This window comes from Rhinolophus ferrumequinum, chromosome X, assembly GCF_004115265.2.
Source record: "Rhinolophus ferrumequinum isolate MPI-CBG mRhiFer1 chromosome X, mRhiFer1_v1.p, whole genome shotgun sequence".
Taxonomy (NCBI): domain Eukaryota; kingdom Metazoa; phylum Chordata; class Mammalia; order Chiroptera; family Rhinolophidae; genus Rhinolophus; species Rhinolophus ferrumequinum.
The window spans coordinates 68,074,512-68,101,165 of record NC_046284.1 but is presented as its reverse complement, the minus strand read 5'-3'; the positions used below and the strand labels follow the sequence as shown (position 1 = coordinate 68,101,165).

Below are 26,654 nucleotides of genomic sequence, written 5' to 3'. Positions count from 1 at the left end.
CCCATGTGGGAATCGAACCAGCAACCCTGTTATTCAGAGCTCACGCTCTAACCCACTGAGCCATCCAACTGCCCCCAAATTAGAGCTTTTTAAAAGAGAAGTAACCATCAGACAAACATGTCAATTTCAGTCACCTTTAAGTTATATGCATCATCAATTAGTCATTAAACATGCCATACAAAGACACCAAAGATATAATGCAAAAAAGTAGAAGCAACCATGTTTGCCTCCAAGAAGTTTACAGCTTAGTTAAGGAAACAAGTCAAATGCTTGCAATATTCAGTAATAATGACAGGACTGACAACCCAATGTATGAATTATTAAATGAATAATGTTCTGTGTAAATCTACTGACATTCTTATGCCCAGATTTACTAGAGCCTTAATTTTTTTTTTCATTTTTCATTTATTTATTTAACAATATAGTGAATTCCTACTATGTGCCAGGCGGTATTCTAGGTACTACATATCACAGCAATAAATAAAAGAGGCAGGAATATCTCCTCCGCAGGAGGAAGTTATATTTAGTTGGAGGAAATAAATAATAATATAAATTATATATATTTGAATATGTATGCATATCCATGTTTATCTATTGTCTATCTGTTGAATGTAACATGGTGATAAATGTGATGGAGAAAACAAACTAGAGAAGAGGGATGGACTGTATATGCAGAGTTGAAACATATTCCATTTAAAATATGGTGGCCATAAAAGGCCTCATGGAATATAGTAACATTTGAATACAGAGATGAAGCAAGTGAAAGAGCTAGCCATAATAATATCTGAGGGGAGGTCCTTCTAGTTGGAGAGAATAGCAAATGTAAGGGTCCTGATGTTGGAGTGTGGCTGAAGCAGAGTGAGTAACAGAGACTGTAGTAGGAAATACAGCAGAGCGGTAAAGGGGGCCAGAACATGTACGACTTTATAAGCTATTTAACGATTTTGTCCTTTCCTCTGAGATGGAAAATCATTGGAGTGTTCTGAACAGACAGGAGATATAACTTCATTTCTGTTTTTAAGGATCCCTCTGGATACTGCTTAAGAAGAGAAGCATAAGGAGTAGTCAGAACTGATATGACATGAGATTATAATGGCTTGGCAAGGCGGTAGCAGTAGAGGTGGGGAGAAGTGGTCTTATTTTGGATATAGTTTCAAAGGTAGAGACCAAAGAGTTTGCAGATGGATTTGTTATTATATAATATGAGAGGAAGACAAAAGTCAACGTTGACTCCAAAGACTTTATTTTGAGAATTGGAAGGATGGCATTGGTCTTTCCTAACATGGAAGTCTTTAGAAGGAGCATTTAAATAGAAGCAATGAGGAGATTGATTTTGGTCATGTAAATTTTGAGTTATTTATTAGATACCCAATGAAAATGTGGAGTAAGCAGTGGGACATACAGTCTAGAATTTAGGAAAAAGATACAGGCTAGAGATATACATTTGGGAAAAATCTGCTTATAGATGGTGTTTAAAGCCATGAAATTGGATGAGATTAACAAACGAAATGATTAAAGAAAAATGAGAAGAGGCCCAAGGACTGAGCCCTCTGACATCCAGTGTAGGTCTTAGAGGTAAAGAGGAACTTGTGAAGGAAATTCAGAAGGAACAGTAAATGAAGTGGGAAGAAAAGCGAGAGAGAGAGAGAGAGAGAGAGAGAGAGAGAGAGAGAGAGAGAGAGAGAGAGAGAGAGAGAGAGAAAAGAAGAAGAAGAAGAAGAAGAAGAAGAAGAAGAAGAAGAAGAAGAAGAAGAAGAAGAAGAAGAAGAAGAAGAAGAAGAAGAGGAGGAGAAGGAGGAGGAGGTGGAGGAGGAGGAGGAGGAGGAGAAGAGAAGAGAGAGAAGAGAAGAGAAGAGAAGAGAAGAGAAGAGAAGAGAAGAGAAGAGAAGAGAAGAGAAGAGAAGAGATGTTCCAGAATTCAAATGAAAAGCTCACTTCAAGACAGATTGCCTGATCAACTGTGTCAAAAGCTGTTGATAAGTCAAGTAAGATTGGGGATAATGATTAACCTTTGGATATAGCAATGCAAATAGCTGGCTAACTTTATAAGAGTAATGTCTGTAGACAGGTGAGAGCAAAAGCTAATTAAAGTAAGTTCACAAAAGAGTCCAAAATAGCAAACTTAGACAACTCTTTCAATGAAAAATTAAGAAGAAAAGATCCTCTTTTTTAAGATGAGAAAATTTTAGAAACACACTTCATAATTTAAAGTCAAGGAGACAAGATGTGAAACTGGAGAGCTAGAGTTTAAAGAGTTGAGAGTTCCAAAGGCATTTCTTAATAATGCCGCATACATGCTATGTATAGCATGTATGTGGCCTATATGTTTCTCCAAATTACAATTCAGAGAATCTTCTTCTCATAAGTTTCAAGAAAAAGACAATCTAAGATAACTAGATCCCAAACATGGCTATGTACAAGGTTAAATTATTTGTATCTCAGAATTTAACAGTCACATCATAAGAAGCAAACGTTTGTAGGCATATGCAGGAGATTTTATAGGCATATACAGGAGGCACAATGAAGAGAGAAAATTGGAACTCCTCTCCTTCCTTCTATAATACCAAATATAGACCATTAACTACTCCCTAACACTATGTCAGCATATAAACCTTGGTCATGGGCTTTGGGGAAGGGTAGGAGATAGGAAGGCAGGAAGGAGCAGAGGCAGGTAAATAACCACTTGGATGTGGGGTTACAGAATTGAAATGAACAAAATATGCATCTTGGCTCTCTTTCCTTTCCCTTGAAACTGAAGCTCAGAGAGCAGTACCAGAAGTTCCTTGAATAGTAAGTAGCAGAGTGGAGATGCGCATGCACGTATGGGCCTAAAGAGCAAGCTGCTGCCCATTAGGTTGTGAGTGCTTGGTAATGATTATATCACAGCTGATACATCTGCGACCTGCAGGGACCAAGCTCTGAGCAGTCAGTGCTGGTGTCGTGGTTATCATCATGATAAGGAGGCGGCCAAACTAATTACTCTAAGTGATGGATGAGGATGTGGATGGAAACAGCATGTCCAAATTAGTCTGATGAAAATTCTTACTGATTTTGTGATAAAAGAATAAGAAAAAAGCATCTCAAATGCTCACAGTAGTCTGGGTTAATTGTTTACAAACCACTTGTAAATACTTGAAAGAAACATTTTGCTGTGAGTACCTCATGTGCCGATTGTGAGATGACATTGTGGCTATTGGATTTGAAAACCTTTTTTATATAGTGAACAGGAACTGAGAACAAGTTTAAGACTAATGCAGTAAATAATATTTTCCTCCAGAAATGATTTTCTTGCATTATCATTGCCTTTAATGAGCGCTTGACAAATCTTCAAACAATGCCACCAATCTAGTGCCAACATAGAAACATTCAACTAGAGGTTTAAATTTTAAAAAAACAAACATTTTATACTTTTATACTTTTCAATGAAAAATAAAAGATTCATTTTATTCTGCCAGTGCTAGAAAAGGTGTTAGAGTTTATTTTGCTAAGTAAAATAAATATAGATACACTGTCTAAATATGATACATAACAGTCTTTTTTGTTCACAAGCACACAGCTGTCATGGAACATATTACTTGAGACCCCAATCAGTGGAATTGAATTTGCTTTTACATGCCTTGTCACAATTGTTGAACCACAATAATACACAGAATTTGTAATTATATCATTTTCCTATTTTCATATTCTCCATGATGATTTCTTTATTTTAATTGATAATGCCCACACTTCAAGCTAATGGGGATTTCCCTTTTCCCTTACTCTGACTTGATGGAGAGTTTCCCCTTACCAATGCCTAATTACAGATTTGAGGGGAGATGATAGCTCAGAAATAATCAGAAAGTAAAATGAAACTTATTTATGTTTACAGCATACAGAAAGAAACTTTAAGTCACTGGCGACTCACTTTAAGTTTCTCCTTTTTTTTCAATCTTGATAAAACACCTACTTAATTAAAGTTAAATGAGGTTCTAAGACTATGTAAGACTTTGTTCATTTTTTAACATAAGCTGGCTCTACTCCTAAGGTATGTTTAATTGCACTTTTCCCCTTTCTGATTTACGCTGACGTGTGGTGCTTGCTTTCCAACTTGTGAGAACTGTCAAGATGTCTTTTTGGAAAACAATATTCATATATCTACATATGAGGGTTTATATTTTTAGGCCAAATCTTTATTCCCAATGTATGTAACTATAGATCATTTTTGCCATGCATGTAAAAATATGTGTAGCCATGATTAATGATTCATGAAACAAGTTGTGATTATTATAGCAAATGGTTAAATTTTAGAGGCTTCTCTCTGGTTTTAGTAATGGAAAAGGACAGTAGCTCCCATGAGGTATTTTTATTTTCCTCATGAAAGGAGAGAATCACCCTCGTCTGTGACGGATATTTCTGCATGGCTTTTCAGCTTCAGGTATTTAATAGTAGGTTAGGTCTTAAAAGAGTGATTGACTATTTGGATTGTGCTTTGTTTGCATAGCTATCACACGTACATTTCCCCTAAATTTTAGGTTGTACCCATCTCTAGAATACTGTTGAAGCCCAAAAGGCTAATTGCAAAAATAAACAATGGAGCTGATTTCAAATGCTATGTACAATTTGGAAAACATATCCCTGCCTAATAATTATCTTTGATTACTATGTTAAAAATATATTGTGCTTATTCAAAAGGTATTAAAAAAACAGTGATATCTATTAAACCCTAAATAACAGGATACAGCTCTATCTATCCTGGTACTTCTAAATGAATTTGAACAAGGTTTAAGATATTGCTATATGCATAACACTAATGGTAGATAAGAGATAAAAGGCAGTTAAATATATTTGTATGTAAATTCCTTGTTCGTATATGGAGATATTGCAGCATAGAATTACATTTTTCTGCACATAAAATACAATGTCAGAAGGATTCATAAAGCTACATATTTCTTAAAGTACTAGGAATAGATTGTCACCTACTTTCCAGATGTACAATTTGACAAAGGTAGAAGGGTGGAATCAACCAAAGGAAAGCAATAATTGAATTTTCCAGTTGTAATTCAATTTAAAATAATAGTTCATTGCTATAGCAATTCTTTCTTTTTATATATAAAAAATATTTGACATTTGTATTACACTCCCTGATAGAAATGACAAAGATAGCTTCAAGTTTTATATGCACTTGATTCTGTCACACACAGAGATGCACACACAGATTTGGGTCTTTAAAAATTAATTGGACAGCATTCCCAGGAGGCTGCCAAAGATAGTGGAGGGGCAGGTCCTGTTGCTCGATGGCCGAGGCCATCTCCTGGTCTACCTGGCGGCCATCATGGCCAAGCAGGTACTGCTGGGCCAGAAGGTAGTGGTCATGTACTATGAAGGCATCAACATTTCTGGCAATTTCTACACAAACAAGAAGTGCCTGGCCTTCCTCCACAAGCGGATGAACATCTCGAGGCCCCTACCACTTTTGAGTTCCCAGCTGCATCTTTTGGCAGACCATGCAATGCATGCTGCCCCTCAAGACCAAGCTGGGCCAGGCCAGCCGGGACTGCCTTAAGGTGTTTGATGGGATGCCTATGACAACAAAAAGATAATGGTGGTTCCTGCTGCACTCAAGGTTGTGCATCTGAAGCCTACACGCAAGTTTGCTTACCTGGCTCATGAGGTTGGCTGGAAGTGCCAGGCAGTTACAGTCACTCTGGTGGAGAAGAAGGAGAAGGCCAAGATCCATTACCGAAAGAAAATACAGCAGCTCATGAGGCTACAGAAACAGGCCAAAAAGAATGTGGAGAAGAAAACTGACAGATACACAGAGGTCCTTAAGACCCATAGACTCCTGGTCTGAGCCCAGTAAAATTGACTTTAATTCCTGTTTGGTCTGGCCTGCCCTTCCTCCATCGCTACCCTCGGATGTGGGGGACCCCCAGGGGCTGCCTTCCAGGGGCCACAAGCAACCTGGGCTTTAGAAGGCTAGGAACACAGAAGGGGCCTTAGTCACTACTGTTTTTAAGAAAAGCCTTTTAAAAAGTTTTAATGGCTCTAAGAGCTGGGCAGGTGTGGGGACAGAGTCCCAGAGAGCATTTTCCAGGCTCTCGGCCTCGCGTGTGTGTGGGATGCTTGCTCAGGTGGTGATTGGCCGTTGGTTGTAGCTAGTTGGGCAATTGGCTGCTGATGTAACTGCTGTGCCTGCGTTGGTTGGTTGGCTGGTTGGCAGGCAGAAAAGCTGACGGTGGATTGCAGATTGTGTGGCTGCTACTTCGTGTGTCTCTCCCAGCTGCCAGCGAGAATATAGTGGTATGACTCCCCTATCTATGGCTCCGTTGGTGTTCCTTTTTGGCCTAGCCATATCCTGTGTTCTTATGTGGGGAGCGGGAGCTTAGACCCTACAGGAGACTCGGCATGATAGCAGGAATAATTTGCCTGTAACCTTGTTCATAAAAGTTTTAGGAAATCCACAGTTGAAACAGCCAGTTCATTTTCAGTATTTGCAAGTGAGCTGGAAAGCACAAGTTTAAATTTCCCACATGATCGGACACTCTGGTATATTCTGTAGCAATTAGGGTGTGAGAGAACACTTGGAGTCCCCATGACCCTGGTGTTGTACAAGGGTATTGACAGACAACCAAGTAGTCATAGGTATTGATTGTCTTCCCCTACTGTACCTTGTGAACAGAAACTAATACATTATTTTAAAGAAAAAAATTTTTAAATTGAATTGGACATTTTAATCTGAAGAGTGTCAACTATGAAAGATAACTGATTCAGTTACTTTTTCTCTCAATTTATTACATGTTTTATATTAAATTGGTTCAGCAAAAAAGGATCAAAATAATTTACGTGTAGACACAGCTCACATTGTATATGACTATGGTTCGTCTCTTTTCAAAGTGTAGTATTCAAGATTAAATTATACTTTATTGTACATAATAGGGACCAAGTACTCAGAAACGTAAAATCCACAAGTTTAAAGTTCACTTTTTCAAAACTTTAAAAGTCGAATTGAAGAACCACTGATTTAAAAAGTCAATTAGTAAGGTGTTATAAAGGACGAAAAACACTTATGTACTCAACTGTCAGAGAACAAGAACCTAATTATGACCAAGCATACAATGCTGATTTAAACAAATGTTCTCAATGGAATAACTATTGATTTAAAGAAATGTTCTCAATGGGATAACTATTGTGTAAACCTGAAATTAATATAATATTGTGTGTTAGCTTTATTATTTTTTTATTAAAGTTTATTGAGATGACAATTGTTAGTAAAGTTACATAGGTTTTAGGTGTACAATTCTGTAATACATCATCTATATATAACATTGTGTGTTCATCACCCGAGTCAGTTCTCCTTCCATCACCATATATCTGACCCCCTTTACCCTCTTCTACCACCCTCCCTCCCTCCTTACACTCTGGTAACCACTAAATGATTGTCTGTGTCTATGACTTTTTGTTTCTTCATTTGTTTGTCTTGTTCCTTTGTAGTTTTCAGTTTTATATACCACATATCAGTAAAATCACATGTTTCTCGAACTTTCCTGTCTGACTTATGTCATTTAGCATAATAATCTCAAGATACATCCATGTTGTCATAAACCGCACTATTTCATCTTTTCTTATGCCAGAATAATGTGCCATTATGTATATATACCACAACTTCTTTATCCATTTATACATTGAAGGACACTTGGTTCTTTCCATGTCTTTGCCACAGTAAATAAAGCTGCAATGAACATCAGGACAAATATATCGTTATGGATAAGTGTTTTAAGATTTTTGGGGTATATACCAAAAAGAGGGATTGCTGGATCATATGTAAATTATATTCTTAATTTTTTCAGGGAACATCAACACTGCCTTACATAAAGGCTGCACCAATCTTTATTCGCACCAGCAGTGTATGAGGGTTCCTTTTTCTCCACAGCCTCTCCAGCACTTATTATTTGTCTTGTTGATGGTAGCCATTCTAACTGGGGTGAAGCAATATCTCATTTAGACTTTTATTTCCATTTCTCTGATGATTAGTGATGTTGAGCATTTTTTCATGTCTATTTGCCGTTTGTATGTCCTCTTTGGAGAAATGTCTCTTCAGGTCTTCTGCCCATTTTTTAATGGGATTCTTTGTTTTCTTGTTCTTGAGTTGTATGAGTTCCTTGTATATTTTGGATATAAGCCCCTTATCGGAGGTGTTGTTTTCAAAAATCTTCTCCCATTCGGTTGGTTGCCTCTTTGTTTTGTCGATGGTTTCTTTTGCTGTGCAGAAGCTTTTATGTTTAATATAGTCCCATTCATTTACTTAGCCGTAACTTCCCTTCCATTTCAAGGCAAATTCATGAAATATGAAATCCTCTTTGAACTCAAGGTCCATAAGCTTATTACCTATGTTTTCTTCTATGCAGTTTATTATTTCAGTTCTTATGTATATGTCTTTGATCAATTTAAGCTAATTTGGGTACATGGTGACAGATAGCAGTATAGTTTCATTCTTTTGAATGTAGCTTTCCAATTCTCCCAGCACCATTTATTGAGAGGCTGTCTTTTCTCCTTTGTATATTTTTGCCTCTTTGTTGAAAATGATCTGTCCATATTAATGTGGGTTTATTTCTGGGTTCTAAGTTCTATTCCATTGGTCTGTGTGTCTGTTTTTCTGCCAATAACATACTGTTTTGATTATTGTTGCCCTATAGTACAAGCTGAAGTCAGGGAGTGTGACACCTCCAGCGTTGTTCTTTTTTCTTAGGGTGCTTTGGCTATTCGGGGTCTTTTGTGTTTCCATACAAATCTGATGATTTTTTTTGTTCTATTTCTTTAAAAATGCCACTGGGATTTTGATGAGGATTGCATTAAATCTGTATATTGCTTTGGATAATATGGCCATTTCAACTATGTTGATTCTTCCAACCTATGAACATGGAATGTCTTTCTATTTCTTTGTGTTCTGAATTTCTTTCAAAAATGTCTTATAGTTTTCAGCATATAGGTCTTTCACCTCCTTGGTTAAATTTATTCCTAGGTATTTTATTCTTTGAGTTGCAGTTGCAAAAGGAATTTTTTTAAATTTCTTTTTCTGAGATTTCATTGTGAGTGTATAAGAATGCAATGAACTTTTGTATGTTGATTTTGTACCTGGCAACTTGACTGTATTCGTTTGTTTCTAAAAGCTTTTAGGTGGAATCTTTAGGGTTTGCTATATATAGCCTCATGTCATCTGCAAAAAGTGACAACTTCACTTTTTCATTCCCTGTTTGGATGGCTTTTATTTCTTTTTCTTCTGTGGTTGCTCAGGCTCGGATTTCCAATACTGTGTTGAAAAGCAGAGGGGACAGCCCTGTCGTGTTCCTGAACGTAGAGCAAAGGGCTTCAGTTTTTCACCGTTAATTATGATACTAGTGGAGGGCTTGTCATATATGGCCTTTATTATGTTCAGGTATTTTCCTTCTATACCCATTTTATTAAATGTTTTAATCATAAATGTGTGTTGTGTTTTCTCAAATGCTTTTTCTGCATCTATTGGTATAATCATATGATTTTTGTCCTTTTTTTTGTTTATGTGATGTATCACATTGATGAACTTACATATGTTGAACCATCCTTGTGCCCCTGGGATAAACCCCACTTGGACATTATATATAATCTTTTTAATGCATTGTTGCATTCGATTTGCTAGAATTTTGTTTAGGATTTTTGCATCTGTATTCATCTGTATTCAGACATTTTGGTCTGTAATATTCTTTTTTTGTGCTATCCTTACCAGGTTTTTGTATCAGGGTAATGTTGGCCTCATAAAATGAGTTAGGGAGTATTGTCTCTTCTTCTATTTTTTTGGAAGAGTTTGAGCAGGGCAGGTGTAAGATCCTAGTGTAGCCATCTATTCCCAGACTTTTGCTTTTCAGAAGGATTCCGATGATTGATTCAATGTCCTTACTGATGATCAGTCCATTTAGATTTTCTAGTTCTTCATGATTCAGCCTAGGAAGGCTATATGTTTCTAAGAACATGTCCATTTCTTCTAGGTTATTTAATTTGGTGGCATATATTCCTTCATAGTATTCTTGGATGATCCTTTGTATTTCTGTGGCTTCCGTGATAACTTCCCCTCTTTCATTTCTGATTTTGTGTATTTGTGTCTTTTTTCTCTTTATTGTAGTGAGTCAAGGGTTTTCAATTTTATTAATCTTTTCAAAGAAGCAGCTGTTTGTTACATTAATTTTTTTCTGTTGTCTTTTGTTCTGGATTTCATTTAGTTCTACTCAGATTTTTGTTATCTCCTTTCTTCTGCTGACATTGGGTTTTATTTGTTCTTCTTTTTCTAGTTCTTTAAGGTGTAACATGAGGTTATTTATCTGAGATTTTTCTTGTTTCTTGAGATAAGCCTGTAATGATATAAATTTCCCATATATTTGTGGGTTTTTTCTTTTTCTTTTTTTGCAGTTTACATCCAATTTCAAAGCCTTGTGATCAGAGAATATGCTTGGTATGATTTCAATCTTAAATTTGCTGAGGCTAGTTTGATGTCCCAAAATATGGTCTATCCTTGCGAATGTGCCATGTACAGTAGAAAAAAAATGTGTAGTCTGATGTTCTCGGATGAAGTTCTCTATCAATGTCAATTATGTCTATTTCATCTAATGTGTCATTTAGGGATGATATTGATTTATTTCTTATCTGTTTGGATGATCTATCCGTAGCTGTCAATGATGTATTTAGGCCCCTTACTATAATTGTGGATTGGTCAATTTCTCCCTTTAGTTCTGTTAGTAGTTGCTTGGTATATTTCCGTGCTCCAGGATTGGGAGCATAAATATTGATGACTATTACGTCTTCTTGTTGTATAGTCCCCTGTACCATTATGAAATGTCCATCTTTGTCTCTTGTTACCTTTTTTATCCTGAAGTCTGTTTCATCTGATATTACTAAGGCTGCACCTGATTTTCTCTCGATACCATTTGTTTGGAGTGTCAATTTCCACCCTTTCACTTTGAGTCTCTGCTTGTCCTTGTAGCTGAGATGTGTCTCTTTGAGACAGCATATGGTTGAGTTTAGTTTTTTGATCCAGTCTGCTTCTCTGTGCCTTTTTGTTGGTGAGTTCTGTCCATTTACATTTAGGGTGATTATTCATATGTGAGGATTTCCTATCATTGTGTCTTTATGTTTTCTGGTAAGACTGTGTCTCCATTGTTTCTTTGCCTTTTTGTTGTTGTCTGTTATTTCTGTGTGGTGGTATTCTCTGAAGTGTCCCTCTGTTTCTTCTTTTATTACAGTACATATTTCAGTTCTGGATTTTTTTTTTGAGTGGTTACCCTTAAAAACTTGTTTATGTAAAAGAAAGTTTGATATTTAGAGTATTCCAATTGCTTCAGCATGCCTACTTTCTTCATTCCCATATTCTGGTTCAGGCCTTTACTCTCCCCTTTTTATGGTTTGGTTGCCACAAATTGTCCCTGTTGATGGTGGTTGAATAGACTTCTTTTGTATTTCTTGTAGTGCATGTCTTGTGTTAGAAAATTCCCTCAGCTTCTGTATGACTGGAAAGGTTTTTAGTCCTCCTTTATATCTAAAGGATGTCTTTGCTGGATATATTATTCTTGGCTCATAATTTCTCTCTTTTAGTAGTTTGAATATTTTAATCCACTCCCTCCTGGCTTGTAGAGTTTCTGCTGAAATATCTGATGATAACCTAATGATCTTTCCTTTGTAGGTTACCATCTTCTTTTCCCTGGCTGCCTTGAGGATTCTTTATTTGTTGTTGATTTTTGATAGCTTCAATACAATGTGCCTTGGAGAAGGCCTGTTGGGATTGAGGTAATTAGGTGTTCTATTTGCTTCTTGGATTCGAGGATCCAGGTCTTTTCACAAGTTTGGGAAATTCTCATCGACTATTTGTTTGAATATACTCTCTGTTCCCTTCTCTCTTTCTTCTCCTTCAGGTATGCCCATTATTCTTATATTGCTCTTTCTGATGGAGTCAGAATGTTCTTGTAGAGTTCTTTCATTTTTTTTTAAGTCTCAAGCCTCTTTCTTCTTCCATCCATGTCATTTCTGGGTTTCCATCTTCAGTGTCATTGATTCTTTCCTCCATCTGGTCAACTCTACTACCTAAGCTGTCTGTTTGATTCTTCATTGCATTTTAAGTTCTTAATGTCCAAAAATTCTATTTGGGTCTTTTAAAAATTTCAATCTCTTTGGTACAATGTTCATTTTGGTCTTTGATTGTGTTTTTGAGTTCATTAAACTGCCGGTCTGTGTTTTCTTGCATCTTGTTGAGTATTTTCAGAACTGCAGTCTTGAATTCTCTGTCATTTAAGTGACATATTTCCATGTCTTTAATTTCGTTTTCTGGAGACTTTTCTTTTTAATTTTTTTTTTCTGAGCTGCCTTGTTACCTTGGTTATTCATAATAATTAGTGAATTATTATTTCCTTTCCTAGGCATCTCCTGGGCTCTGCAACAGGTTGGTAGGCAGATGTCTTTTCTTTGTTTTCCAGTAGGTGTTGGTAGAATGCTTTATTTTCTTTCCAATTGCACCCTTTTATTCTATCTCATACTGTAGTGTTACATTTTCTCTGCACTGCTCCAGCTTCTCACACAATGGGGGGATTCCCTGGAAAGTGGGCTTCTCTTCTGTGAGCAGGTTGCCTGGGTCGCAGGGCATCGCCTCCGTTGGGGGATGTGGAATGCTTTGGAATTCCTAAGTTCTTCCTGCATCATCAGATTCAGAGCCCTTGTATTTTTCAGTGGTTCTGTTTACCCCTGCAGGGATCCACCCAGATAGGTGTGGACAGGGGTAGTGTGGGTTGTGAGAGTTGGCTGTGAGCAATGACGGTGACCACCACCACATCCAGTCCTGCACCCAGGGCTCCCTCCCCTTTGCTGTCACTTGTTGGGCTAGGAGTCCATGGCTGTGGGCCACAGTTCTCACAACTGCAAATATTCTGTTCTTTTGATCTGACTCTGCTACAATTCTGCTTCTAGTACAGGGCAGGTGGGAATGGGGCGAGCTCTGGTAGGGTGGGGGTGGGTAGGCTCAGTGCCTATTGCTTCTGTCCTCTGCTTGGCAGTGAGGGCTTAAACCACCGTTTTCACCTTTCTTCCCTCATTCTTTTCTCTGAGGTCTTTGGCAGGATGTTGGGTTCAGCCGTGTTATATGCTGACCCCTCAGGCGGCACTGTGGGCCATAAGTGGAGCACCAGCAGTCTGAATTCTTCCCATGGGTGTAGTAGCTCCAGAATGCAGTGAGCTTGGAGCTCTGAGCTCGGGTCTGCATCCTGTGCCCATGCGGTCTTCGTCTTTGCACTTCCCTTTTCCCTCCTCCCCCCGCTCACCCAATTTGCACACCTTTAGATGATTTCAGTTGCGAGTCTCTTAGTCTTGCCTGTGGGCTGTGCAGGGAGTCATTGTAGAATTATAGCTGTTCAATTTGTTGTAAATTTCAGGGGAAGTTTCAAGAGGCTCACATTACACTGCCATTTTCATAACTTCGTCTCGTGAAAACTTTCTAATTGAGATATTTTTAAATAATTTCCATTGTCATATAAATAAGCTGTATTTGTCTAATCTAATATAGTTATTAGAGCAAATTATTACCGCACTCTTCAATGTACAAGTCTGTGAACTCGTTTGAATTTACATCACAATACCGTGCACAACTGAGTACTCAGTAATTATTTCTGATAAAAGTCATTAAGTTAGATGTGAATATCAAAATAGAGGAGAGTGAAATTGAAACAAGCCCTGCAAACTAACTAGAAATGAAGCAGAAGATACAATATTGACACATGAAACAAAATGGCACATTAATGTGTCCTAGTGATGATGTTTACCCTTCCTGCTCCCTTGGCTATATCTTAGGAATTGTTTTATTATTATTATCATTTTACCAAAAAAGAGCTTGTTCACAAGATGGCATAAGCTCTCATGGCATTAAAAATATATATAAAAATAGGATTGTGCATTTGGTCAATGTTGTTGAATTGAGCATTAGTAATAGATGCCTGTTTCTTTGATAAAAGAGATTTTCAGACAAGAAGCAACAATTTTGTTAATGCCTATGTTACATAGGAAAGAAAAAGTGTGAAAATTGCAGTGCTTTGCCATAATAACTGAAATTTATTTTAAGGACATTTCAGCTTTGTCAAATAATTAAATTAAATGTTGGTGTCATTTTGTACTGGCTAGGTTGACAACAGTGTTGTGATTATGATTTCAAGACCCATCTATTTGGAAAACCCTTACTTTTTTTCTGTCATCAACATATGGTGCCCCAGTGCCTCAATTTCTTACTTCTTAGCTAAAACAAAAAAATCAGTATATATTCTCACCAGTGTGTGTGTGTGTGTGTGTGTGTGTGTGTGTCCATGTTTGTGTACGTGTTTGTGTGCCTCTGTGTAGAAGAGAGAGAAAGAGCAGGAGAGTGAGCACTGGTACAGTGATATTGTCAAAAATATGAATATGTGCAGATTATAAACAGGTATAATTGCACAGTTAGTGAGCATGTTAATATAAAGATCAATATGTATAATTATTTATCCATTTCTCATTGAAAAGTTTATATGAATGACAAACTGTAAACTGTTTGTTATATATACTTTTTTTTGCCAAGTTTCCATGACAGCATCATTCTTATTTTGAATCATCTTTAATTTTTATTCCTATCCCTGCCCAAATCCCCACTTCCCACCTTTCTTGGATACAAGAAAATAGTATCTAAGGATCAATCCATGGAACTGCTGTTTTGCTTACTATACAATTTTTTTGTGTTACATTCATTCTTGGAAAAGTATTTTGCTTTTACCTGTATAAAGTCACTTTTTAAATTTTATTTTTTGATTCTATGTTACAAATAGGTTCCATTATACATTTTTTTCGGTGTGATGTAAATTGATTTTCAGAATCTCTAGGTCTATAGTACAGTCTAGTGGATGTGTCTCTAATTTCATGCAATTACTTGAAGCTGTGAAAATACATACTTAAAATTAGATATCATTTTGAAATCATGTTTTAAAATTACCAAGACTACTAGTTAAAATATATTAGCATAAGAATGACTATTAATCATCTTTAAATGTAGCAAAATTTGACTTTTATATAGCCCGATGTTTTCTCAAATTGTGGTCTCCACACCAGTAACATCAACCATCAGTTGGACACTTAGAAATTCCAGTCACCAAGCCCTACCCTAGTTCTACTAAATCAGAAACTTTGGGAGTTGAGAATATTTTTTAAAGACATTCAGGACATGCTGATATATGATAAAGTTTAAGAACTACTGCTGATACGGTTCTGGATTAATAATTTGTTCCTTTGTACCTTGCACTCATCCTCTTTATTCAGGTATGTTAACTAAGCCCTCCCACAAAAAGCAGTTATTTTAAAGTTAGTACCTGAATTGCCAGATCGGAGCAGTAAATTTCTCTTCCTGATTTGAGCCAGAGTACAAAGAAAGATTTCTTCCCTGGTAGATGGACCAGACTGCACATTTCCTGGCAGGGAAGCAAAATGAGAAATCTGCTTGACAGCCTCTGCAGTTAGCCAGATGACTGAACCCCTAAGAAGTTTAAAAGCACGGTTATACTGGAACTCTGAGGCCATTTTACACATAAGCCAGGGTAACAAAACATTGTCACCTGAAAGGGTCAGCTAATTGATGGAAATGTGTGTTCACCCTGTGCACCATCTTTCCTAAACACATCTCTTGAAAACATCAGCTCTTTCCCAGTGCCCACTCCTGCCACTCGTTTGCCAGTTTCTGATGCAGACTGTTACATTATTACTTCCCAGTCGTTTAATGTTATCTTCTCTGCTCTGCCACCTTTTTCACCATGTAGCCAGGCTGGTTTTCTAGAGAAAAGACTTGTCCATGCCCCTGGTGTTTTTTGGTTGTTTATATTAGACATTCTTGTCTGCCTTGCAGTTTTTAGCTCAAATTGTGGTTTCTGTATGGAACTTATTTATATTCTGGATCCTCAGCCTTTTTCTATGTGCTTAAAAAAATCAGTCAAGTTTGCTTTATCTTTGAAAGAATGATACATGATCTCAAAGGTGATGGAAAAGTATGTGTGGGGGCCAGAAAGATTTATGCTTTACTGTTTTTTGCTCTAAGTACTAGGGGTATGTACACAAGTTCAATAAACATATAGTAGGCTGGCTATGACAACTCAACTATTTTTCGAATTTTAAAATTTCAGTTTGTCACAGTATCTGTAGACTATGCTAATCCCTGATTTTACTGGGAAGGCTAAGAGTTGACCAGAAACTCTTCACCTCCATCCCCTCTTTCTTCTTTCTTCCCAACACATACTTGTAAAAAAAACTTTTAAAATTATATATTCAAGTACAATATTGTCTTTTTTTTTTTTTTAGTTTCAGGTATAGAGAACAGTGTAATAGTTAGACATTTACACCACTCACAAAGAGATAACTCACCTTCCCCAATCTACTAACTCTCTGACATTATACATAGCTGTTATAATTGCAATTTCATTGACTGTATTCCCTATGCTGTACCCCACATCCTGTGACTATATACCGTGTTACCCTGAAAATAAGACCTACCCCGAAAATAAGCCCCAGTTAAGATCATCAGCCAGACACTTTTATTTTTATTTATTTTTTTAATGCAATAATATAGCATTTTTATTTTTTCACCTTAATATATATACTTCTGCTATGTTACCATTAATAGTTTCATACAATCCTTTATATGTGTTTTTATTAGTTTCACGTGTACAAAACAATGTAATTGGCATTTATCATTTACATCCCTCACACAGTGACAACCCCCCTCCCCCATCCACTATCCCTGTGACATCACACACAGCCATTACATTTCCACTGTCTCTATTCCTATTGCTGAACTCCACTTGTTTTATATATATATATATATATATACATATATATATATATATATATACATGTATATGTATATATACATATATATGTATATATATGTGTACACATATATGTGTGTGTGTGTGTGTGTATACATATATATATAATTGTAGTTGACATTCATTATTGTTCAGCTTCAGCTTCAGGTGTACAGTGCACTGATCAGGCATCTACATCATCTCCCTGAGGTGGTCTACCTAATGAGACAAGTGTCCATCGGATAGCCTACAAAATCTTTATGACATTATTGATTACATTCCCCAAATTGACTTCCGTATCCCCGTGGCCATCTTGTGGTTACTGATTGTGCTTTCTAATCCCCTCACCTTCCCCCTTATCCCCACCCTACCCCCATCTAGCAACCCTCAGTTTTCCCTCTATGTCTCCGAGACTGTTTCTGATTAGTTCATTCATTTATTCTTTTCTTTAGATGCCACATATAAGTGAGATCATATGGTATTTCTCTTTCTCCGTCTGACTTATTTCACTTAGCGTAATGTTCTCTAGGTCCATCCATATTGTTGCAAATGGTAAGATTTCATTCTTCTTTATGGCTGCATAATACTCCATTGTATAAATGTACCACGGTTTGTTAATCCAGTCATCTACCGATGGGCATTTCGGTTGTTTCCATGTCTTAGCTATTGTGTATAGTGCTGCAATAGGAGTGCATAAAGATTTTTGAATTGGAGTTTTGGATTTCTCCGGATAGATACCTAGGAATGGAATTGCTGGGTCATAAGGTAGATCCATTTTCAGTTTTTTGAGATACCTCCATACTATTTTCCATAGTGGCTGTACCAGTCTGCAATCCCACAAAAAGTGCACGAGGGATCCCTTTTCTCCACATCCTCTCCAGCACCTGCTGTTTGTTGATTTATTGATAGTCATTTTGACTGGGGTGAGGTGGTATCTCATTGTGGTTTTTATTTGCATTTCTCTAATGATTAGTGAGGTTGAGCATTTTTTCATATGTCTGTTTGTCATCTGTATGTCCGCTTTAGAAAAATGTCTTTTCATGTCCTCTGCCCATTTTTTAATTGGGTTGTTTGTTTTTTTGGAGTTGAGTTCAGTTTTTTATAAACTTTGGATATTAACCCCTTATCGGATATATCATTGACAAATATGTTCTCCCATTCAGTAGGATCCCTTTTTGTTTTATTGATGGTTTCCTGTGCTGTGAAAAAAATTTTAGTTTGACGTAATCCCACATGTTTATTTTTTCTCTTACTTCCCTTGCCCAAGGGGATATATCAGTAAAAATCTTACTCCGGGTAATGTCTGTAAGTTTCTTCCTATATTTTCTTCTAGGAGTTTTATGGTTTCAGATCTTACATTTAAGACTTTAATCCATTTTGAATTTCTTCCTGTATGTGGTGTAAGGAGGTAGTTCAGCTTCATTTTTTTGCATGTTAGACAGAAACTTTCAGTACGTTATGATGATGTTGCAGAAGAGGATAACATGATTGTATTTGAATAAATGTAGATTGTTGTACACGAAATAATACATCCTCTGAAAATACGTCCAAATGCGTGTTTTGGAGCAAAAATTAATATAAGACCAGGTCTCATTTTGTGGTAAATACAGTATAAGACCCAGTCTTACTTTCAGGGAAACATGGTATATATATTTATACATATACATATATATATAATATATATATATACATATTATATTGTTATATGTATATATATATATTATATACTACATATTATATATAATATTATATATTATATATTGTATATATATTTATATTTGATATTCGGTATTATTCCAATCTTGTCTTTTTTTAAAAAATTAAAGTTTATTGGGGTGACAATTGTTAATAAAGTTACATAGATTTCAGGTATACAATTCTGTATTACATCATCTATAAATCCCATTGTATGTTCACCACCCAGAGTCAGTTCTCCTTCCATCACCATATATTTGATCCCCTTTACCCTCGTCTCCCACCCCCCACCCCCCTTACCCTCTGGTAACCACTAAACTATTATCTGTGTCTATGAGTTTTGGTTTCTCATTTGTTTGTATTGTTCTTTTGTTGTTTTGGGTTTATATACCACATATCACTGAAATCATATGGTTCTCTGCCTTTTCTCTCCGACTTATTTCACTTAGAATTATAATCTCAATCCTTCCATGTTGTCACAAATGGTCCTATTTCATCTTTTCTTACTGCCGAATAGTATTCCATTGTGTATATATACCACAATTTCTTTATCCATTCATCTTTCGAAGGACATTTTGGTTGTTTCCATGTCTTGGCCACCGTAAATAAAGCTGCAATGAACATTGGAGCACACTTGTCTTCATGTATAAATGTTTTCAGATTTTTTGGGTAGATACCCAGGAGAGGGATTGCTGGGTCATATGGTAATTCTATTCATAATTTTTTGAGAAACCTCCACACTGCCTTCCATAGCGGCTGCACCAGTCTGCATTCCCACCAACAGTGTGTGAGGGTTCCTTTTTCTCCATAGCCTCTCCAACACTTCTTACTATTTGTCTTGTTGATGATAGCCATTCTAACTGGGGTGAGGTGATGTCTCATTGTGGTTTTTATTTGCATTTCTCTGATGATTAGTGATGTTGAGCATTTTTCATATGTCTATTTGCCATTTGTATGTCCTCTTTGGAGAAATGTCTCTTCAGGTCCTCTGCCCATTTTTCAATTGGGTTGTTTGTTTTTTTGTTGTTGAGTTTCATGAGTTCCTTGTATATTTTGGATATTAGCCCCTTTTCAGAGGCACTGTTTGCAAAATCCTTCTCCCATTCAGTTGGTTGCCTCTTTATTTTGTCGATGTTTTTTTTTTCCTGTGCAGAAGCTTTTAAGTTTGATATAGTCCCATTCATTTATGTTAGCTTTTACGTCCCTTGCCTTTGGAGTCAAATTCATAAAATGCTCTTTGAACCTAAGGTCCATAAGTTTAGTACCTATGTTTTCTTCTATGCAGTTTATTGTTTCAGGTCTTATGCTTAAGTCTTTGATCCATTTTGAAATAATTTTGGTACATGGTGACAGACAGCAGTCCAGCTTCATTCTTTTCCATGTGGCTTTCCAATTCTCCCAGCACCATTTATTGAAGAGGCTGTCTTTTCTCCATTGTATGATTTTGCTTCTTTTCAAAAATTATCTGTCCATATTTATGTGGTTTTATTCCTGATTTCTCAATTCTATTCCATTGGTCTATGTGTCTGTTTTGCTGCCAATACCATGCTATTTTGATTATTGTTGCCCTGTAGTACAAGCTAAAGTCAGGGGGCGAGATACCTCCAAAATTGTTCTTTTTTGTAAGATTGCTTTTGCTATTCAGGGTCTTTTGTCTGATGATTTTTTGTTCTATTTCTTTAAGAAATGCCATTGGGATTTTGATAGGGATTGCATTAAATCTGTATCTTGCTTTGGGTAATGTGGCCATTTGAACTATGTTGATTCTTCCAATCCATGAGCATGGAATGTCTTTCCATTTCTTTGTGTCTTCTTCAATTTCTTTTAAAAATGTCTTAAGAGTTTTCAGGATATAGGTCTTTCACATCCTTGGTTAAGGATATTCCTAGGTGTTTTATTCTTTTTGCTGCCATTGCAAAAGGAATTGTTTTTTGTATTTCTTTTTCTGAGATTTCATTGTTAGTATATAGGAATGCAATGGACTTTTGTACGTTGATTTTGTAGCCGGCAACTGTACTGTATTCGTTTATTGTTTCTAATGACTTTTTGATGGCGTCTTTAGGGTTTTCCATGTATAGCATCATGTCATCTGCAAAGAGTGACAATTTAATTTTTTCATTCCCAATGTGGATGCCTTTTATTTCTTTCTCTTGCCTGATTGCTCTGGCGAGGACTTCCAACACTATGTTGAAAAGCAGAGGTGATAGGGGACAGACCTGTCGTACTCCTGAACTTAGAGCAAAGGGCTTCAGTTTTTCACCGTTAATTGTGAGATTATGAGGGTTTGTCATATATGGCCTTTATTATGTTAAGGTATTTTCCTTCTATACCTATTTTATTAAGTGTTTTAGTCATAAAATGGTTGTGATATCTTGTCAAATGCTTTTTCTGCATCAATTTATATAATCATATGATTTTTGTCCTTTATTTTTTTTTATGTGATGTGTCACATTGATGGATTTGCAGATGTTGAACCATCCTTGTGCTCCAGAGATGAACCCCACTTGGTCGTGATGAATAATCTTTTTAATGCATTGTTGTATTCCATTTGCTAGAATTTTGTTTAGGATTTTTGCATCTGTATTCATCAAATATATTGGTCTGTAGTTTTCTTTTTTTGTGTTGTCCTTACCAGGTTTTGGTATCAGGGTAATGTTGGCCTCATAAAATGAGTTAGGGAGTACTGTCTCTTCTTCAATGTTTTGGAAGAGTTTGAGCAGGATTGGTATTAGATCCTCTTTGAAGGTTTGGTAGAATTCACTAGTGAAGCCATCTGGTCCCGGACTTTTGCTTTTGGGAAGGTTTTGGATGACTGAATCAATTTCGTTACTGGTGATCAGTCTGTTTAGATTTTCCAGTTCTTCATGGTTCAGCCTTGGAAGTCTATATGTTTCTAAGAACTTGTCCATTTCTTCTAGGTTATTGAGTTTGGTGGCATATAGTCCTTCATAGTATTTTGGATGATCCTTTATATTTCTGTGGCATCTGTTATTACTTCCCCCTTTTCATTTCTGATTTTGTTTATTAGTGTCTTCTGTCTTTTTATCTTAATGAACCTAGCCAAGAATTTGTCAACTTGGTTAATCTTTTCAAAGAACCAGCTCTTTGTCAGATTAATTTTTTCTGTTGTCTTTTTGTTCTCTATATCATTTAGTTCTGCTCTGTTTTTTATTATTTCCTTTCTTCTCCTGACCTTGGGTTTCATTTGTTATTCTTTTTCTAGTTCTTTAAGTTGTAACATGAGGTTATTTATTTGGGATTCTTCTTGTTTCTTGAGATAGGCCTGTAATGATACAAATTTCCCTCTTAAAACTGCTTATGCTGCGTCCCAAAAATTTTGGTAGGATGTATTTTTATTGACATTTGTTTCAATGTATATTTTGATCTCCCCTGTAATTTCTTCATTGACATAGCAGTTCTTTAAAAGTATGTTGTTTAATCTCCATGTATTTGTGTTTATTCCTGCTTTCTTTTTGTATTTGATATCCAATTTCAAAGCCTTTTGTTTAGAGAATATGCTTGGTATGATCTCAATCCTCTTAAATTTGCTGAGGTTAGTTTTATGTCCCAATATATGGTCTATCCTTGAGAATGTTCCATGTACACTAGAAAAAAATACATAGTCTGGTGTTTTCGGATGAAGTGCTCTATAAATGTCAATTATGTCCATTTCATCTAATGTGTCATTTATGGCTGCTCTTTCGTTATTTATATTCTGTTTGGATTATCTGTCCATAGCTGTCAGTGATGTATTTAGGTTCCCTTGTATAATTGTGTTTTGCTCAATTTCTCCTTTCAGTTCTGTTAGTAGTTGCTTGGTATATTTTGGTGCTCCCTTATTGGGGGCAATAATATTGATGACTTTTATGTCTTCTAGTTGTATAGTCGCCTTTATCATTATGAAATGTCCATCTTTGTCTCTTGTTACCTTTTTCACCCTGAATTCTGTTTCATCTGATATCCTTATGGCTACACCTGATTTTCTCTGGATACCATTTGCTTGGAGTGTCAATTTCCACCCTTTCACTTTGAGTCTATGCTTGTTCCTGTAGCTGAGATGTGTCTCTTGGAGACAGCATATGGTTGTGTTTAGTTTTTTGATCCAATCTGCTACTCTGTGCCTTTTTATTCGTGAGTTCAGTCCAATCACATTTAGGGTGATTATTGATATGTGAGGATTTCCTATCATTCTATCTTTCGTTTTCTGGTAAGTTTGTGTCTGCATTGTTTCTTTGGCTTTTTGTTGTTGTCTGTTATTTTTGTGTGGTGATATTCTATGATGTTTCCCTCTGTTTCTTCTTTTATTATATATGTTATATATATAGTATATGTTTCAGTTCTGAATTTTTCTTGAGTGGTTACCCTTAACTTTATGTAAAAGAAAGTTTGATATTTAGAGTATTCCATTTTCTTCTGCATGCTTACTTTCTCCATTCCCATATTCCGGTTCAGGCCTTTACTCTCCCTCTTTTTATGTTTCGTTTGCCACAAATTGTCCCTGTTGATGGTGGTTAAATAGCCTCCTTTAGTATTTCTTGTAGTGCAAGTTGTGTATTAGAAAATTCCTTCAGCTTTTGTATGTCTGGAAAGGTCTTTATTCCTCCTTCATATCTAAGGATATCTTTGCTGGATATATTATTCTTGGCTCATAATTTCTCTCTTTCAATTGTTTGAATACTTGGTTCCACTCCCTCCTGGCTTGTAGAGTTTCTGCTGAAAAATCTGATGATAATCTAATGGGCTTTTCTTTGCAGGTTACCGTCTTCTTTTTCCTGGCTGCCTTGAGGATTCTTTCTTTGTCATTGATTTTAGACAGCTTCAATGCAATGTGCCTTGGAGAAGGCCTGTTGGGGTTGAGGCAATTAGGTGTTCTACTTGTTTCTTGGATTGAGGATCCTGTTCTGTCCACACGTTTGGGAAGGTCTCATCAACAATTTGTTTGAATATATGCTCTGTTCCCTTCTCTCTTTCTTCTCCTTCTGGCATGCCCATTATTCTTATATTGCTCTTTCTGATGGAGTCAGAAAGTTCTTGTAGAGTTCTTTGATTTCTTTTAAGTCTCAAGTCTCTTTCTTCTTCCATCTGTGTAATTTCCAGGTTTCTATCTTCTATGTCACTGATTCTTTCCTCCATCTGGTCAACTCTAAGACCTAAGCTGGCTATTGCATTCTTCATTTCTTCTATTGAGCTCTTAATCTCCAGTAATTCTATTTGGTTCTTTTTTCAAATTCCAATCTCTTTGGTAAAGTGCTCATGTTGTTCTTTGATTGTGTTTCTGAGTTCATTAAACTGCCTTTCTGTGTTTTCTTGCATGTCATTTAGATTTTTCAGAACTGCAATCTTGAATTCTGTGTCATTTAAGTCACATGTTTCCATATCTTTAAGTTCATTTTCTGGAGACTTTTCCCTTTCCTTCTGAACTCTCTTTTTGCCTTGGTTATTCATGGCCATTAATGATTTATTATTTCTCTTCCTAGACATCTACAGTGGTGGGTTCTGCAAAAGGTTAATAGGAGGAGGTATTTCTTTTGTTTTCCAGTACATGTTGGTAGAATGTTTTATTTTCTCTCCAACTGCAGCCGTTTTTTCTGTCTCACACTGTAGTGTTATGTTTTCTCTGTACTGTTGCAGCTTCTCATACTATGGGGGATTCTCTGGAAGGCGGGCTTCTCCTCTGTTAACAGTTCACCTGGGTCATAGGGCAGCTTGTCCCTGTGGGGATGGGGAGAGCTTTTGAATTTCCAGAGCTCTTCCTGCACAGATTCAGAGCCAATGTGTTTCAACAGTTCTGTTTACTCCTGCAGGGATCCACCCAGCTGGTTGGGAGAGGGGCGTGGTTAGTTGTGGGAGGTGGCCCAGAGCAATGGCAGCGACCACCACCCCAGTCTGTCCTGCTTCAAGAGCTCCGTCCCCTTTGCAGGAACTAATTGGGCTGCGAATCTGTGTCTGCGGACCACAGTTCTCAGAATGCAAATATTTTGTTCTTTTGATCTGACACTGCTACTGTTCCACTTCTATCAGTGAACAGGTGGGTGCAGGGCGAGCTCTGGGAGGGTAGGGAGGTGGTGGCTCATCTCAGTGCCTAAGGCTTCCATTCTCTGCAGCAGTGAGGGCTTAAACCACCGTTTTCAGCCTTTTTCCATCAGTCTTCGCTCCAAGGTCTCTGCCATGAGTGTTGGGTTCAGCCATCTTATATGCTGTCCCCTCAGCCCTGTGGGCCATAAATGTAGCCCTAGCAGTCCGTGTTCTTCCCTCTCCCGCAGCTGCTGTAGTTCCGGGATATAGGGAGCTCGGAGCACTGTTGTAGGTCTGCGTCCCATGGCTGCGCGGCTTCGTCTCTGCACTTCACCCTTTCCTCCTCTCCTGCTCGCACAATTTGCCCACCTTTAGGTGAATTCAGTAGTGAGCCTCTTTGTCTTGCCTGTCTGCTGTGCAAGGCGTCCTTTGTGGAGTTATAGCTGTTTAATTTGGTGTAAATTCCAGGGGAGATTTCCAGAGGCTCACTTCACGCCGCCATTTTGATGACATCTCCAAATGTCTTTTTTAACAGAAAGAAATACTGGAATAAATCTGATGAAGACAAATCTTCCCTCAAGCCTTATGATTACTAGTCTACATATCCAAAATCATTACAAGTGTTGTGGACCCAGGATAATTACTATTCTAGATACTGAGGAGATAGCAGTGAGAAAATAAAGAAACACACAAAGGCCTCTGTTCTCATGGATAGTGTATTGTAGTGAGATGAAATATATAAGAAAAATAGTTAATAAGGAATTATATTGTATATTAAATGGTCATAAAATTTATAGGAAAAATATAGGTTAAGGGCATGGGAGTAGGGGTGCAGCTTGAAATGTTAAATAGGATATTCAGTACAGGTTTCACTGATGAGGTTGACATTTGAGCAAAAAACTGAAGTCAGGGACTCAGAATTAAATGCATCATAACTCTAAAACAAATCTTGTAAAATACTGTGTCAATTCTAAATTATTTATTTCACCTTACCATCTTATTACGTTAAGCTTATTAAAGGCTCCAGTAGAAGTTCAGTACAGAAAGGGAGATACAGTTAACTGTCCATTCATTGAGATTTCCCTACATAATTCCAGATCAGTCATTCTCAACCAGTATTGACATTTGGGCCAGATAATTCTTTTTGGGGGATGGAAGGGGTGACATCCCAAGCCTCTCCCACTATATGCCAGTAGCACCCCCCCACACACCTCTTCAGTTTTGACAGTTGAAAGTGTCACCAGCCATTGTCAAATATCCTCTAGGCTGCAAAATTGTCCCCAGTTAAGAACCACTGATCTGGATTGAAGAAGTCTTCTCAGACCTTTGATAACTGAGAAAGCCTAATTTAGGACAACACCAGGCTCCTCCAGTTATTACTAGAAAAGGATCTTTCCAAAATTTTCAGGAATGGTGAGCAGATCCTTAGGTGGTCAAATACTCCTCTCCCACTCCTGGGAATTTTCGATTACCATTTAATTTATTTAGCAAACAGTTATATTGCATTTACTTTGGATCAAGCATCTATGAATTTTGCAAATAGTAACTCATTAGTCTTTAATAAGAACCCTATGAGGTTTGATATTATCATTATTGTCCTAACTTTACAGATGAGGAGATTGAGGCACAGAATGGTTAATTAACTTTCCAGAGGCTTGCAATGTTTGAAACATAGGCAGTCCAGCTCTAGCATCTTATCTTCTTCATCACTATGCTCTCAGCTGCCTAAATTAACGTGTAACGTATGTTAATATTTATTATTAGCATTTTAAAAGCTCTGAGATGTTCAGCCTGAATAGATTTAGCAAATTAAAAAGGAAAAGAAAACAGTATGCCCAGTGAAATTTGAATTTCAGATAAACAAAGAATGATTTTTAGTATAAGGATGTCCCATGGAATGTTTTGGACATACTTACATTAAAAATTCATTTGCTGTGTGAATTTCAAATTTCACTGGGCATCCTGTAATTTATCTGGCAACCTTTGCTTTAAGGAAAACTATGTAATATTGTTTAACCCAGGTTTTTCAACACTAGTTTAAGCAATGAACCTTTTCTTGTTGGCTTACCTCATATCCTGGGGAAGTCTCATGGG

General features: G+C 36.8%; 1 protein-coding gene and 1 pseudogene across 1 annotated transcript in view; both read left to right on the top strand.

Moving 5' to 3' along the window:
* DACH2 (dachshund family transcription factor 2) overlaps window positions 1-26,654 on the top strand; it is a 661,323-nt gene that overhangs the window by 602,277 nt on the left and 32,392 nt on the right. The window lies entirely within an intron of this gene.
* On the top strand, window positions 2,055-5,830 carry LOC117024621 (60S ribosomal protein L13a-like; annotated as a pseudogene).